General features: G+C 44.1%; 1 protein-coding gene and 1 long non-coding RNA gene across 6 annotated transcripts in view; one reads left to right on the top strand and one right to left on the bottom strand.

Moving 5' to 3' along the window:
- Positions 1-15,288, top strand: part of LOC141129401 (uncharacterized) — a 51,010-nt gene extending 35,722 nt beyond the window's left edge. The window contains exons 2-3 of the long non-coding RNA XR_012241820.1: positions 12,102-12,229; positions 14,234-15,288. This is a non-coding gene — a long non-coding RNA (uncharacterized lncRNA). The remainder of the gene's footprint in view (positions 1-12,101; positions 12,230-14,233) is intronic.
- ZBTB20 (zinc finger and BTB domain containing 20) overlaps positions 1-17,676 on the bottom strand; it is a 1,365,016-nt gene that overhangs the window by 881,839 nt on the left and 465,501 nt on the right. The window lies entirely within an intron of this gene.

Here is a 17,676-nt window from a genome sequence, read left to right as displayed (position 1 = left end):
ACCAAAAAACAAATGGGACAACTGAGAGGAAACTAGGGACAGAGGGTTTGCTTTCAAAAGAGGGACGGTCTATCTAAATGAGGGACAGCCAGGAGCTATGCAAATAAATCAAAAGTGCAAATCTGAGAATATGTGGCCCACAGTATGGCTACGTTTTAGTTAGTATTAAAAAAATACTGAATGTGGGGGGGGGGGGGGTCAATTAATAATAATAGAAAAGCAAAATTTTACTTAGAAAGATAAATTAGTCTTCTAGACCAACATTGTATACTTGTACATAAAAAGTTGATGTAAATTTAATAAATTAAATACCGCAGCAAGTACATAACAAAATGATAAGAAGTTTACATATAGATATATTATATGTATTATTTATTAAAATTAAACGGGCAAGTTATAGGCATAAAAGTCATACATAAAGAACTTCATGTCTCAGAGTACCGAAAAGTCATTAATCAAATAGTATTAAATATTAATTCGTATGAAATATTATTGTTACATATTGAGTCACTTTATCAGCAAAGTAATACAAAATGCAGGAATAATTAGGAAATGAGGGAAAATATGTTTGTAGTTAAAAAATGGATTTGTGATAAAAGAGAAAAAAAGAACCTGATAATAAAGGCCCCTCTAAAAACAAGAAATAAATTAGAAGAGGACAACACAAAGCAAGGTTTTAAAGGCAGGTTTTCATGTTATTAAGTCAGAAAAGTCTTGAAAAGACTCTATTCCCAAGTGAACAGTCCTTCCCCATTGGTAAACAAACTTTACCCCCAAGAAAACAGTCTTTACCCCTATGTGAACAGTCTCCACCCTTTAGTAAACAGACTGTAACCCCAAATAAACAGTCTCTACCCCTTAGTAAACAGAAGCTACCCTCAAGTAAATAGTTTCTAGCTTCAAAGTGGATCTCCACTCGAAAAGGGGGAAGCTCAGCTTGGCTGCCCTTTGAGGGGGGTACCCGGGTTTTGACAGGTACCCGCTCCCACTTATGGCTCAGTTGGCCGCAGTGCCTCTCCTCCTTCCTCTGCAGCCGGCCCATTCACAAAGTGCAGCGCGCTTCACGCATGGGCAGTAGGAAGCCGGCTGTAAAGCCACAAGTCTTCACTGCCAGTTTATCTTCGTCAAAGATGGCGGCACCAGCACCTGATTGAAAAATCAGCTTAGTTGAGGACACCGCTGGATTCCTGGACAGGCAAGTTCCCTAGTATGAAAAGTCAGCAGCTACAGTACATGTATCTGCTGACTTCTAATTTTTTTCGAAAAGGAGCTTGGAGCTCTGCTTTAAACTCACAATTTTGAAAAAACGCTGACAAGCTGGGCTTTTACAACAAAAGAGACTCTAGTGGTCTTTTCTGTCATAGATGCTTCTCCTGGCCTGTCAGCGATAATGTACAATGAGCCACGCATGTGCAGCTCAGAGTACATTTATGGCACTTCCCTGTGCCGCAATGATATAACCCCGGTGCACATGAGCGGGAGTGACGCCATCGCAGCTCTGCCATTCAAAGTGGCCGAACAGAGTGAATCCAGTAGGAAGACCAAGTGAAGATGGAAGTGCTTGGGACCAGCTGGAGCGCTGCCAAGATAGGCATGGTGTATACTAGTACATTATGAATAAAGCATAAAAAAAACACCTCCTGCGCATGAGTGTGACGGACTAGGGACAAATCCTTACGTGTACTCTCTTTGAGGCACCACCTGGGGATATATCAGACCTTGCTGCCTTCCAGCGACTAGGGTAATCCAAAAAGCAACTGCAAAAACACAAACAAAAGAGGGTGCCCCAACCTAGTGCATTATCCCATGTGAACTTTTATTAGAAATCGGTGAAAGACCTATTTCAGAGCCAAATCATTTGGCTTTGAAGAAGAGGGTTTACCTTCAAAGCGCGTAAGCCAGTTTGGACCATGGATGACGTCTCTCTAGCGCTGGAACACAGTGGGCCTGACTAATCACTGTGCCACAAGCTAGTGGATTAATATGCTGTGAACCTGTATCATTTGTACGTATGTATTTTATCAATTTGTAATAAAAGTTCCCATGGGATAATGCACTAGGCCGATGTAGCAGAGTTTCAGTGTCCAGTTTGCAACACTTCTCTGGCTACTGATCTCAAAACCACCTCTTCAGGCACTGCCAACCCACCTGGCTGCAGCTGCCCCTTTCACTAGCCCTCCAGGCTAACTTCTCCCCACAGTCTTCCAGACTGACACTCACCAGCCCATCCAACTGTATCTTATGCCGCCTACACACGAGTGGACTTGCCAACGGGCTAAACTCCGTCGGAATCTCTGACGTAAAGATTTAGAACATGTTCTATATCTGAGTCCATCGGAAATGCCGACAGAAAAAGTCAGATGGGGCATACACACGGTCGGAATGTCCGACCAAAAGCTTCCATCGGACTTCTTCTGTCGGGAAGTCCGGCCGTGTGTACGTGGCATTAGGAGATCTCCCAGACGTGCTGACCTGCTCCTGCTGTCCTCTCTCCTTGCTCCCGTGCCTCCAGGAAGGGCTTCCTCTTTGTGTCTTGGTAAGATCCTTCCAGCACCCAGGCCCAAGGTCACCCCCCCTAGACTAAGGGGCACCCTCAAGGGCCACCGACAGCCTCCTCAGCACTCCATCTTCCACCCGACTGCCCCTCCCTGACATGACTCATGGCTATTTATGAAGTGGCCTGCCCCCTGTCAGCCCTTTACTAGGGATTGGCTGAGGCCCTCATAAATATTCCAAGCAGCTCCTCCTAACTTCCACCCACTATGTCTAGAACATTCTCCAATGTCCCAGAAAACAAGAGGAGACACCAGAGGAGCTGCTAGGATGAGTCGCCCCCCCTGCCCTGAGTCACTGAACCCTGACCTACTGTAGATTCCCAGCTCAGGCTTGGCCCTGAGTCAAAACTAATTTTTACCTACACTAACAACAAACCTATCTACATCTAGCACACTACAGGGTGCTACATTTGTGTTTTTTGATTTATGAATAGAGCACCTGGGGGCTCAAAAAAAAAAAAAAAAAATAGTGGAGTTTAATTCCGCTTTAGGCAAACAGTCTCTTACATGAACAGCCTCTACCTCCTAGTGAACAATCTCTACTCCTAAACGAACAGTCTCTAATCCTAAGTGAACAGTCTATACTCCCTTAGTAAATCAACCCCACTGCAAAAAACTTTTTTTTGGTGTGCTACAAAAACAGGAGAAACAAATACTTTCTTTTTTTTTCCAGCACACAATGCTCACCTTCTCACGCTCTCCCCTAAGATTATAGCACTTTCTGGTAGGATTACTCCATTGCTGTACCTGCATGGAGTAAAGATGACAGCTGTTTTCTCTGCGATGATATAATAGGTAATCTCACAGATGCATAAAAGCATATTCAGAATGATTATAACAGCGCCTGTGTACAGTACATGTGAAATAAACAGCCTTCTCAAACGTGAATTACTGCCTTAAGGTCACTTCTGGCTGCTTGCAAACTGACTGAATTTATATCTGCTTTGTGTTTCAGTTTAACAGTTCTTTTTTGGCAAAAAGCGAGCTGCATTTTCCATGTAAACGTAACATAAGCCCAGAACGTGATGTACTTGCTTATAGCATTCTTTTGGACTACAGGAACGTGCATACCAGAAATTTCCACTGTACCATAATTAATAAGGAATGACTAATTAGCCGAGAATCAAAGCTCAGTTCAAGACAATGTGAACAATGTGGAACTGCAGAAACAAAACAAATTATCAAAGGCAAACTGTAAGAAAAAAATATGTTAAATCGCAACATTTAACCTCCAGAGTTCCAAAGACGATTCTCATTTTTGGGTTTTAAAGCAAACCTATCAGTAGACCAACAACCACAAGCTAGCATAAGGAGGTGACAGAAGGCACTATGAAGAAAGCGTCTATGGCTTTGCATTTTTGGTATTCTTCTTTGTGCACCAGGAGCCTCCAAACACTGGGAATATGCAATATGGAAATGTAGACTTTGGAGTTCAGTCATGAATTTATGGTAACCCAAAATGCAATCCAAAGGTCTTAGTATGCCATCCTTAGACTTCTTTGGTCCCCAAACTGCGGCCCGGTGGCCAGATGCGGCTCCTTGCTTGCTTTTATCTACCCCTTGGGGCACCATTTTATCCACTGACACCAATGATGAGGCACTATTCCTCCCATAGACAACAAAGATGGGGCATTGTTTTTTCCCACTGAGATCAGGAATTTTTCTACTCCCAACGGCCACAGTTCGGCCCCCTAAAGTCTGATGGACAGTAAACTGGCCCTTTGATTAGAAAGTTTGGAGGGTTTCACCCCAGGCATTTTGCCCCTCTCGACCCTTATGCCATTCTCTACAGTGTCATTCATGGACCAATGGAGATACCAACAGCTCTCCGCATTCATAAATTCACTCCCAAAGGCACTACGCATTATCACGGATCTGGCACCGATTGAATCTGCCTTGGTAGATGACCAACCGCTTGACAAACCCATTTCATACTTTTACAAAGCCTTGCAAGCATTATCATCAAAGGACAAGCTGGCTTTTCTAGCCAAATTGGAGCAGGAACTACAAAAACTACTGTTAGAGGCCCAATGATCTACAATTCTACAACTAATGCCGCGTACATACGATCGGTTTTCTCGTCGGAAAAAGATATGACGGCTTTTCCGTTCAAGTTTGCCTTGCATACACATGGTCATGCAAAAGTTCGCTGAAATTATGACTGTCAAGAACGCGGTGAAGTTCAATGCTTCTGAGCATGCGTCAAATTGTTTGCAAGCATGCGTAGGGATTTTGCGCGTTGGAATTGCCACAGACGATTGCATTTACGGATAGGAACTTTTCCTGACCGAAAAATTGAGAGCACGCTCTCAATCTTTTGCTGGCTGGAATTCCGCCAGCAAAAGACCGTTGGAGCATACGCACGGTCACATTTTCCGACGAAAAAAAACTCTCATCAGTCTTTTGCGGGCCGAAATTCCGATCGTGTGCACGCGGCATTACACACACTTCTTCGATGTCCTCCAAGACGGCAGAGGTGAACTATAAGTTGCCGACGAGGTGGCACTACACCCCAGTAGTGCTACAATAGGTTATTACAACTATCTCACCCCTCTGTTGGCGGGGCTGCAGAGAACAGGCCACCCATGCCCATGTATGGTGGTCCTGCCCACGTATTCGCCCATACTAGCTGACTATATTACACTGGATCAAAGAGATGCAAGGGTATGAAGTTCCTAATGACCCATGGGTCATATTGCTTAATTGTACAAGCAAACCTGTGGGAACATACAAGAAATCAATAACGCCTCATCTGCTGAATGCAGCAAAGGCACTTATACCCAGGCACTGGAAGCAGCCAACTATCCCTACTTTACGCCAGTGGTTGATGGAAGTAGACCATACCTATCATATGGAAGACCTCACTCATTCCCTCAGAAATAAATCTGATTTGTCAAAAAAATAATGGTCCTGCTGGTTTGTCTTCAAATGCTCATCTGCCCCATGCAGAAATTATGTCTCAACCTGTATAAACTGTTTCTCAGTGGGTAATTGTGAGTACAAGCATCTGTATGATGCAGGGGCTCTATCCTCACATCCCCACCCCTTCTCTTTCTCTCCTGCCCCCTGCTAAAACTTTTTCCTCCCTTTCTCTTATTTGCTATTCTTAATATCTCTCTCAATTTCAATGTGATAAGGTATAATATAGGCTAATGTTTATTAACCTATACGGCCGCCTAACATTATATGATGTGGACTACTGAATGTGCTGGGTGTCCATATGTGTTTGTATGATATGCCACCACGAGGACTACTTGTTGTTTTGTTGTCTACTCACTGTTACCTGTATTTCGTTCCTCAATAAAATCTTATTGAACAAAAAAAAAAGTTTGGAGAGCTTAGAAAGTTTTGGTGGGCTCTATTATTAAGTGTACTTTTCGGAGGAGAGAGTTTTGGGATGCCTCCTTTAAATGGACTACCCATTAGAGACATCTCTTATAAAATTGGATGGTCCCTTGGGCTCGTTTGCCACTCACTCTATCTCTTCTGACTTTTGGGCCCTGATCTATAGGGTGTCTATCCTTGGCCTTTTCGGATCCCTTGCTACCCACTCCATCTTTTCTGACTTTTGAGCCGTGATCTATAGTGTGTCTATCCCTGGCCTTTTTGGCTCCTTTGCCACCCACTTCATTTTTTCTGACTTTTGGGCCATGATCTATACGGTGCCTATCCGTGGCCTTTTGGGGCTCCTTTGCCACCCGCTCCATTGTTTCAGATTTTTGGGCCGTGATCTATAGTGTGCCTATTCTTGGTCTGGATTAGGATGCAGCACCATTTTTAACATAATGTCCGCTATATTCAGTATTCTTGAAGTTCTCCTGAAGAAGCGACATATCATGAAACCTGTTGAAACCAGTGGGATCTCTCTTGCTGTCTGCAGACACAGTACCTCCTATTACTGAGGCTCATTGTATTCTACATGTTTTGCATATGGAGATAACACACTATTTTGCATAGGGACTTGTCGGTTAGGCTTTGCGACCCAATATAGGGCTACAGCAAATTGACATTTCATGAGATGTTTTCATCTTAAAACAAAAAATCTTTAAACAGATGGGATTGTAATGTTATTGCTGAAAGCTTGGGCTCAAAAAAAAAATCTAACTTCTTTCTCTTTTCCTATTGAGTGTCTATTCTTGGCCTTTTGGGCTCTTTTGCCACCCACTCAATCCTTTCTGACTTATGGGCCGTGATCTGAAGGGTGTCTATCCTTGGCCTGGATTAAGATGCAGCACCATTTTTAACATAACTTCTGCTATGTTCTCAGTATTCTTGAAGGTTCCTGAAGAAGCAACATATAGCGAAACGCGTTGGTCCCAGTGGGATTTCTCTCTCTATCTCCTGCAGACACAGTACCTCTTATCATTGAGGATCATTATATTCTACATGTATTGCATATGGAGATAACATACTGTCTTGTATGGCAACTTGCCTGTTAGGCTTTGAGACCCAATAGAAGGGTGCAGCAAATTGATATTTCATTAGATGTTTTCATCTTATTTTAATGTTTTGTATTAAAAAAAAGTAACTTTTTTTTAAATGGTTGGAGTAATGTTATTCCTGAGAGCTTGGACACCAAAAAAAAATCCCACGTATTTCTCTTTTTCTTCTTGCGTTGATACAGACTCTGGAGTTCAGTCATTAACTTATGGTTACCTAAGATGCAGTCTGAATGTCTTAAGTGTTCTATTAAGAGGAATTATGGAATGAAGGTGGTGTATAACTGAATATGGACTTCAAGTAAATTTGGTATGTTCATACTACACATGCCTGGGGTTAAGGGCTTTTGGGGCAGGCAATAGAGAATTTTCGATAACGGTAGCATTGTTGTGTTGGCATTCATAACTGAACTCAATTACCCATCCACTGGATGTACTCCTCAAAGGTTCACTTTTAGAAACAGTTGTATGAATTAATGTTACTATTATTGCTATTTTTTATTCATTAGGCAGCGCCACTCACCAAAGCACACTACTATATACTATATATCTATATATATCTATATCTATATAGATATATATAGATATATATATATATATATATATATATCTATATATATGTGAATATATACACTATATTACCAAATGTATTGGGACACCTGGCTTTACACGCACATGAACTTTAATGGCATCCCAGTCTTAGTCTGTAGGGTTCAATGTTGAGTTTGGAAGAAAAATTGAATCGCGCTGCCTGTATGATTCTAAAGGTATGGAATCAAAAAATAAAATAAAATGAGTGAACCACCTGTTGTTCAAATAATACATAGTGAAAAGAAATTAATAAAAAAACAGACCCTGATATAAGTCCACAATTGAATTGATAAGTGAAATCCCCCAAAAAATTTTTGTCCATAAATTGTGAATCAATACATGAATTTTTGAAGATATAATCCATAAAGTGCACAAAATAAACTCATTTGAGAATCAAAAAATGTGAGCGAATGAATATACACCAGGGCACTGTGATAAAAAGTCCATATAAATGTAAATGTAAAATATTCAAACTCTATGAGAAGGAAACCGTGTTGAATCCACCACCAAATCAGCAGAAATGAACTCTTACCAAATCACCATGATCCCCCATAACAGAGGATCAAGGAATGCATGTAATGAATCACAGCTTGGCTCCAAAAGACAGCAGGCACATCCAGGGATTCTCGGTAACCGCCTCAAGGTCAAACCATCAATGAATGTACGTGGTACATAAAAAATAGAAGCCCTCCATATAGTGTAAAGCCTTACAAATATTTTATTTTTAAAAAGGAAAGTAATGCACTTACAAAGTGTCAGTTAAAAAAAGCCTGAAGTCTGACACCCGTCCTTCTGGGTAAACGAATGGGACACAATGTGACGTCAGCGCATCACTCCGCCCTAAGTGTTTCGTAATAACTTACGTCGTCTCAATATTGAGTTGGCCCATCTTTGCTGCTATAACAGCTTCAACTCTTCTGGGAAGGCTGTCCACAAGGTTTAGAAGTGTGTCTATGGGAAAGTTTGACCATTCTTCCAGAAGCGCATATGTGAGGTCAGGCACTGATGGCCCGACGGAAGCCTCTCCTCAGTGCAAGACACATGAAAGCCCGCATGGAGTTTGCTAAAAAACACCTGAAGGACTCCAAGATGGTGAGAGATAAGATTCTCTGGTCTGATGAGACCAAGATAGAACTTTTTGGCCTTAATTCTAAGCGGTATGTGTGGAGAAAACCAGGCACTGCTCATCACCTGTCCAATACAGTCCCAACAGTGAAGCATGGTGGTGGCAGCATTATGCCGTGGGGATGTTTTTCAGCTGCAGGGACAGGACGAATGGTTGCAATTGAGGGAAAGATGAATGCGGCCAAGTACAGGGATATCCTGGACGAAAACCTTCTCCAGAGTGCTCAGGACCTCAGACTGGGCCGAAGGTTTACCTTCCAACAAGACAATGACCCTAAGCACACAGCTAAAATAATGAAGGAGTGGCTTCACAACAACTCCGTGACTGTTCTTGAATGGCTCAGCCAGAGCCCTGACTTAAACCCAATTGAGCATCTCTGGAGAGACCTAAAAATGTCTGTCCACCAATGTTTACCATCCAACCTGACAGAACTGGAGAGGATCTGCAAGGAGGAATGGCAGAGGATCCCCAAATCCAGGTGTGAAAAACTTGTTGCATCTTTCCCAAAAAGACTCATGGCTGTATTAGATCAAAAGGAGCTTCTACTAAATACTGAGCAAAGGGTCTGAATACTTAGGACCATGTGATATTTCAGTTTTTCTTTTTTAATAAATCTGCAAAAATGTCAACAATTCTGTGTTTTTCTGTCAATATGGGGAGCTGTGTGTACATTAATGAGGAACAAAAATGAACTTAAATGAGTTTAGCAAATGGCTGCAATATAACAAAGAGTGAAAAATTTAAGGGGGGGTCTGAATACTTTCCGTCCCCACTGTATAACGTGTTATAGTCATCATCTGGAATCAGCAGAACTCCAGACTATGAAAACTGTTGCTAACTAAGCTATGCACCCGCACAGCAAAGGGTGGGGGGGGAATCACAAGAGTACATATTTTACATTACGAATCCTTGAGCGGGTAAAAGAGCGTGGTGAAACTGTATTTGGGGGCTTGACTTGAGCTGCTCTTTTAATTGAACTTGGTCCTCTTACATCATAACCTTTCCACCCATGGAGAACCACGACGAGAACAACATTGGCAAACTTTATTTTACCGCTCTCTCTCTCGTCACTGAAAGCACAACCTTCGGGACAAATCATGTCAAAATTAAATTGAAAATGCTGCGGCAATAAATACGTTTCGAAAATAAGAAAGACTGTCAGAATGATTGTCTGTGACATGTTTAGAGAAAAATCTCATTAAAAAGCCATTATTATATACAGCTCTCAACGGTGCGAACAAAGTTTCCTATGTGTTAATATATAGCCTTACCAAGAATTTTTTAGAAGTGGAGCAAATTATGTTAGACAAGAGTACACCCAAGTTTTATATTGCAAACACTGTGCCGGATATACAATTCCTTCCCCCTTAGGCCAAATGTCTCATGCCCTCCTGGGCTTACATCCATACGATGCAAGAAGGGGCAAGAACTAAAAGACCAGGGCAAACGCTCACTCTATTCTTCTAACAGTTTTGCTCTAGGGGTATGGACAGTCAGCAGTATAGGAGGTAAGCGGCTGTGTGCTGCTCTTGGCTACCATTCCAACCCTAGGATGGCTATGTAGAAATCCAAATACTGTAGCTGTTGACTTTTATAATAAACCGACACTTACCAGCCCAGGGATTCAGCACTGTCATCACCCGGGCTGGTTCTTCGCCAGTCCTCGTGTCCCCGGCGCCGCCATCTTGCTTGTGGGAAGCTGGCTGTGACTTCCTGGTGTTTTACAGCCAGCTTCGCGCTGCGCATGCAAGAGACGTGCTGCGCTTTCTGAACGGTCCCGCAGTCTCCTGGGACATGGGATGTGCCCCAGCAGGTTTCGGGTGAGGGGAAATGCGTACCTGTCAGAAATAGGTACCCATCTAAAGGGATGCAGGCCCAGCAGATTTCTTCATTAGTGCTCTGCAGCTGCACAGCTGACAGATAATTATGAAACCCCTCCCATTAAACCCACTCAGCACAGAGGCACAGAGAAACACACAGGAATTTCTTCAGAATAACAAAAAGGTAGGAATCTGCAACTGAATCTGAATCCTTGCAATGTACATAGATCACCCAGAGGGGAATGTTTTTTTTTCTCAACCAACCTGGAATTATGCTTTAAAGAATAAACAAAAATGGCCAACACTCCAATTCATAACTAGCTTTTAAAGTAAGGTGAACACGAAGGACTCTATTCAGCACACTTACCAGCAAAAAAATAAATAAAATAAAAATCTGTATTAAAAACAGAGGGTTTTCGTTGCACACGTCTGGAAATATATGTGGAAGCAACACAATGCATCGTTAGGGCCCCTCAGTGTAGCGTGGTTCCTAATTCTAATCTATGACTTATATTCAGGTGTCCACAGTCCTGGCAGATCCAGGCTGTGTGATCCATTGGAAAGTGTACACCAGCCAAGCTGGAAACTCTTCTGGCTGGTCCTAGAAACTTCTAAGAATGAGTCCAAAAAATCCCATTCATTTCTATAAAAAGGACATCTATTGGGCGGCTCAACAATAGACTGCCTCATCATAGAAATAGTTCACATTGGCCCACCCAGCATAGATCTGTAACTGAAGGGGACAAGTTAATATAAGATCTTTGGGGTGGTTAAAGAGAAGTACAGCCAAAGCTTGTTTGGCTGTACTTCTCCTGTGGATCATAGGAGTGCAGTTCGTTCTGCAATCCTGTGACCCATTTTTAGCAGACAGTGGGCTGGAGCCCGCTGTCAGCTGAAGTCACAGAGCTGGTCCAGGTTCGGGACAGATCGCAACCATATGGTTGGGATCTGCCCACATGCCTGGACTGTCACCTGGCGCAGCCTCTCAGCGAGCCGATTCCGATGACTGAGACCTGGTTCACACAGGGGTGACTTGGCCGCCTGACAAATCGCGTTTCGTTCTGTACTATGGAACCGACTTAGAAAAAGGTTCCTGTACTACTTTTGGGGCGACTTCAGGCGACTTGCATTGACTTCTATACAGAAGTCGTTTTGCAAGCCTCCGCTGAAGTGGTGTGCAGGTCGCCTCTGTGAGTCGCGCTGCAAGTCGTGCCGCCCCTGTGTGAACCGGCTCTTAAAGTCACCAGCGCTCTGCTCATGGAGCTCTGGGAACCGAGCGATCGGCGGTGTTTGATTGCTCAGTTCTCAGTCTTAGAGCAGACAGGGGAAAGATGCAGCATCGGAGCAATGCTGCATCTACCTAGGTAAGTAGGATCCCCCCCCCCAAAAAAAAACTTCCCATACTTCTCTTTTAAGCAGCCACTTAAAATAATAATTTGTCTAATCAAATAAATGTCCTATACTCTAAGAATATAACTGTAGCCAAATATCACAAAGCTCCTCATGTGGAATAGTTGAGTTTGTTAACTGTGTTTTGCAAGTTCCTATTTCTTTGATTTGATTTTTGCAGAACGGACACGGACCAAGCCCAGCAGGACTCCGCTGTCTGTTTATACCTCCGATTTGATCCACCTAGACAGAGGAGGACGGATCCCTCTCATTTTTTTTTTTTTTTTTTTTAAGCAGACTGGATTGGAGGTAGGCGGGTGTAAACGGACACACATTTTGCATCTGCTGGTCTACAGGGGTGAATGGAGGATCTGGTCAGCTCGCCTGAAAAACTGACAGGCAGACCTGATTGGACCCTTCATGTGATAGAGGGCTTAAACTTTCAAGGCAAATTTTAATGTTATTGATGGCTACCAGAAACTTCTAATGCCGCGTACACACGACCGGACTTTACGGCATACTTGGTCCGGCGGACCGGATTCCGTCGGACAATTCGATCGTCTGTGGGCTCCAGCGGACCTTTTTTTCCCCCAAAAGTTCGACGGACCTAGAAATTAAACATGTTTCAAATCTTTCCGACGGACTCGAGTCCGGTCGAAAAGTCCGCTCGTCTGTATGCTAGTCCGACGGACAAAAACCAATGCTAGGGCAGCTATTGGCTACTGGCTATGAACTTCCTTGTTTTAGTCCAGTGTACGTCATCACGTACGAATCCGTCGGACTTTGGTTGATCGTGTGTAGGCAAGTCTGTTCATTCGGAAAGTCTGTCGGAAAGTCTGTCGAAAAGTCCGCCGGACCAAGTCTGCCCATGTGTACGCGGCATTAGGCTGCTCTCTAATGATCAGACTTGTTCTGATGCGCTCCCCCTGCACAGCCATTCACTGGGAACATCAGTGTGCTTTTACTTCTCCCCCCCACCAGCTCTTATGCAGCTGAGAACAGAGGGAATGTAATCATTTAAAGCAGTGTTCCACCCAAAAGTGGAACTTACACTTATTTGATTCCTCCCCCCTCCAGTTACCACATTTGGCACCTTTCAGAGGGAGGAGCAGGTACCTGTTTTTGACAGGCAATGCAGCGCAGTCCCTTGGACGTTCGACCCCCCTCCTCCCCCCCCCCTGTCGCCAGCTAATTAGAAAGTGCAGCACGCTTTGCGCACGTGCAGTAGGGACCCGACTGTGAAGCCGCAAGGCTTTACTGCCGGGTTCTCTTGCTGGCAATGGCGGCGGCAGCACCTTGCAGCTGATGTTTTCATCGGCTGGGGTGCCAACATCGCTGGACTCCAGGACAGGTAAGTGTCCTAATATTAAAAGTCAGCAGCTACAGTATGTATAGCTGCTGACTTTTAATTTTTTTTTTTTGGGGGGGGGGGGGGGGGCAGAATTCCTCTTTAAAGTCCTTTCATGCAGGCTTTCCGATCAGGTCCACTGTCAGTTTTTCTGGCAGACCTGAATGGACCTTGCAGTCTCCTCTATGGAACGGCGGATGTCAGCGGACATCCGCCACCATCCGATCCAGCCCGCAAAATCCAGACGATGGTGGTCCTATTTTCCATTCGTCTGGCAGATCGGACCAGATGAAAACAGACAGTCTGTTTCCACCCGATTTCCCCATAGAGGAGAGCAGGACTGTGTCCGTGTTTGCTCTGCAAAGCGGAGCAGACATGGACTTGTCATTCGCCTGCTCAACCAGCTCGCTATGCAAGAAAAATAGTTTTACGTATATATTTTTCAAATTTTACTTCACCAACTTAGACTATGGTGTTCTGATCCATCACATATAATTCAGATTAAAAAAAAAACATTGAGCTAAAGGCTGTAATGTAACAAAATAGGTAAAAAGCCAATGGGGGGTGAATACTTTTGCAAGGCACTGTAAGTTTTTTCTATATCTATACATAAAAGTTTGCCCTTCATTTCAATTTGAAACTGAACGGGTTATTTTACAATGTGATCGTTTACAATCACTTTCAATACACATACCTACACAAGGCACCTGCAGAAGGTAGATCTAGGAATTTCTCATTGTGTTACAAACAAAGCGATTCACAGATCCTCAGATGCCTGACAAATAGAAGAGTGGTGGACTAGCAGTGTGTGGGTAGAAAACTGAAGTATGGCGTAGGTAGGCTGTAACCCCTCATATCTCAACGTTAACTTTTGAATTCTGACTACAAATGAAATGTCAAAGTTAGGTTAATGTTAAGTAGTAAAAGTATTTTTTTTTAATCTTTTTTTGTTAAACTCCATTCAGGTGAACTGACAATGGACTTGTCAGGACAAACACAACCTATGAACATGAGTTCTGAAGAAAAGAATGTGCCCACACTGTACAAGATAATGAAATCTGACCTCCGGTTTTGTCTGCCAAGTTCTCTCCCATGTTATACAATAAGGCTGTTATTCCTATAGATGGTGAAAGGTATATCTACGACTTACTGCCTGGAGAATGACAAAACCAAGTGCACCTAGGAGCTTATGTACACGTCTCCTCCTCAGTCAAACAAGAAGGGTCTAATCTTCTAAACAGCATGTCCCAGACCCTCTGACATGAGACCTTTTATGAAGACACGGACATTGTAGAAAATTATTACCCCAATTGGGACTTTTAAGGCAGAATGTGAAAAACAGTAAAGATATAAATTTAGGTCCATATATATTTGGACACAGGCACAGTTTTCGTTTTTTTTTTAGGTACCGTATTTATCGGCGTATAACACGCACCCCAAGTTTAGGAGGGAATTTTAAGGAAAAAACTTTTAGGAGGGAAGTTTAAGGGAAAAAAACTTACATTTAAATGCCCATCAATGCAGCCTCATTAGTGTAATTGAAGCCTTCTCAGTGCAGCCTTGCAGCCATATCAGTGCAGCCTTCCCCAGTGTCCAGTGCAGCCTTGTCCCAGTGCAGCCTTGCAGCCATGTCAGTGCAGCCTTCCCCAGTGTCCATTGCAGCCTTGCCCCAGTGCAGCCTTGCAGCCATGTCAGTGCAGCCTTCCCCAGTGTCCATTGCAGCCTTGTCCCAGTGCAGCCTTGCAGCCATGTCAGTGCAGCCTTCCCCAGTGTCCATTGCAGCCTTGCCCCAGTGCAGCCTTGCAGCCATGTCAGTGCAGCCTTCCCCAGTGTCCAGTACAGCCTTGCCCCAGTGCAGCCTTGCAGCCATGTCAGTGCAGCCTTCCCCAGTGTCCATTGCAGCCTTGTCCCAGTGCAGCCTTGTCAGTGCAGCCTTGCCGCCTTGCCCCTGTGCAGCCTTGCCCCAGTGCAGCCTTGCGATCTCCACTGATTGTTTGCGATCACGCCAACATAAACATCCGAGTGTACAGATTTAAATATGGCGCCGCGGAGGGACTCGGCGGAGCAGAGATACACATAGCCGAGTGTACTCGACTCTTCTCGGCTCCGCTCACAGTCACGCCCAGTCCCGCCCTATGATGGGATTAACACAGGTCCAATGGTGGGACTGGGCGTGACTGTGAGCGGAGCCGAGAAGAGTCGAGTACACTCGGCTATGTGTATTTCGGCTCCGCCCAGTCCCTGCGATCTCGGCGGCGCTCGCTCTGCTCCACCGAGTCCGCCGGCGCCATATTTAAATCTGTACACTCGGATGTGTATGTCGGCGCGTTCGCAAATAATCAGCGGCGATCGGTGGGGATCGGCGTAAAACGCGCACCCACGATTTTCCCTTGATTTTAGGGTGAAAAAAGTGAGTGTTATACGCCGATAAATACGGTATTTTCCAAAACATTTTCATACAGATATGGGCTGAAAGTGCACACTTTCAGGTTTAATTTGAGGGTATGCACATCCAAATCGGAGGAAGGGTTTAGGAATTGCAGTTCTTAAGATTAGCCCCCCCCCTTTAAGTAACTGGACAATTGAAGCTGTTTCATGGCCAGGTGTGGGCTACTCCTTAGTTATTTTTTCTTCAATTAACCAGGTAAAAGGACTGGAGTTGATTCTAAGTTTGGTATTTGCATTTAGAATCTATTACTGTGAACCTACATCATGCATTCAAAGGAGCTGTCCATGCAAGTGAAACAGGCCATTGTAAGGCTTCAAAAACTAAACAAATCCATCAGAGAGATAGCAGCAACATTAGGAGTGGCCAAATCAACAGTTTGGTACATTCTGAGGAGAGAAGAACGGACTGGTGAGCTCAGCAACATAAAAGGGCCTGGACGTCCACGGAAGACAAAAGTGGTGGATGATCGCAGGATCCTCTCTATGGTAAAGAAAAACCCCTTCACAACATCCAGACAAGTGAAGGATGCTCTCCAGGAGAAGGCTTGACCTGACTCCAACCCACCCTCATCCCCGGCCACCCAGCGGTGGTCAAGAGGTCCCAGCTCAGTCCAGGGCCGATCCTCAGCCATGGTGGGCAAGGCGCTCTTCATTCTGCACTGGCACTGCTCATTATCAGCTTCTCTGCGGCTATCTCCCACCAGGAGCTCTTTCACTGCTGTGGAAGAGCTCCTGGTGCCCAACAGGGATGATGAGACCACCGAGGTGGTGAAGTTTATCACAGCCCCTTCTCTTCTATGAGGCCGAGTTCAAGGAGCTCCCGACACCAGCGCTGAGAGTACACCGAGACCAGCACTGAGAGCATGCCAGCACTGACACCAGCTTTGAAATAGAGGACACTGACACCAGTACTCTTAATATATGCAATTAATTTTTATTGCTTGAATTATTTTTTTCCTTATGGACGTGAGTGGGGCCTCATGTCTAAGTTATGCCTAAGGCCTCACAAAGCCTAGAGCCGCCTCTGTGTTAAAGGTGTAAAAGTATCAACGAACAAGGCAAACAAAAAAAAAAGTTTTAATTATGAATAGATTATAAAATAGAAGTGAACAGAAAAAAAAAATCAGCAGGAAAATAATAAATGAATGGAGGAGAATTAGGAGTTATTTAAGGATGATTATATTAAGTAAATGAAGGATTAATAAAGGGTTAAACAGAGAAACATTTAATAAAAAATAAAAAAAAATGATTTTTTAATTGACAGGTTGCTTTAAAACCAGGGGTAGGCATCCCCCGGCACACAAAGCCTCTTTTGCCGACACTCGACTCCCTCCCCATAAGCAGAGCAGTGCAGGGAAGTGTCAGTGAGACACAAATGCATTCCAATTTCAGAATTCCCCACACCGCACCGCACTGAGGGGGAGGCACTGCGCCCCCCACACATTGTAAAAGATGGGAAACATTGATTGGTTCTCTAGCTTTGCTGTAGTTGCGATCGTCAGCTTTTGTGATGGGGAAGAGATTGGGTGCAGTTCTGCTGGGGGGGGTCCCTGTTTCCAGGAGGAGGAGGACTGTCTTGGCTACTGCTAAGCCAATCACAGTCCTGCTAGCCCCGCCCACCATCTGGGATTAAGATGACTCGACTGGTTGCCACTACCAATCTCAGATTTCACTGTGATTGAGGAAACCCCAATCAGGTGACAGTTTGTGGAATTACTGATGAGCTTCTGGGAACTTTGTTGAAATTATTCATGAACATTTGCGTCACTTACTACTGAACCCCGACACTCTGTGTCCCTTTAAGCCACACAGCCAGTATTCAGCGCAATGAAAATCACACCCAACCACTTTTTCTCAGCTGCGGGGGCCAAACTTATGATTCTGCACACAGGCCCACTGCTTTCAGAAAATGCCCCTGACCTGAGCTCATCATTGCGCATCCATTCCAGATGCTTTTATG

The sequence above is a fragment of the Aquarana catesbeiana genome, linkage group LG02 (genome assembly GCF_042186555.1).
Source record: "Aquarana catesbeiana isolate 2022-GZ linkage group LG02, ASM4218655v1, whole genome shotgun sequence".
Classification (NCBI taxonomy): domain Eukaryota; kingdom Metazoa; phylum Chordata; class Amphibia; order Anura; family Ranidae; genus Aquarana; species Aquarana catesbeiana.
This window is presented reverse-complemented; position numbering and strand designations above follow the sequence as displayed.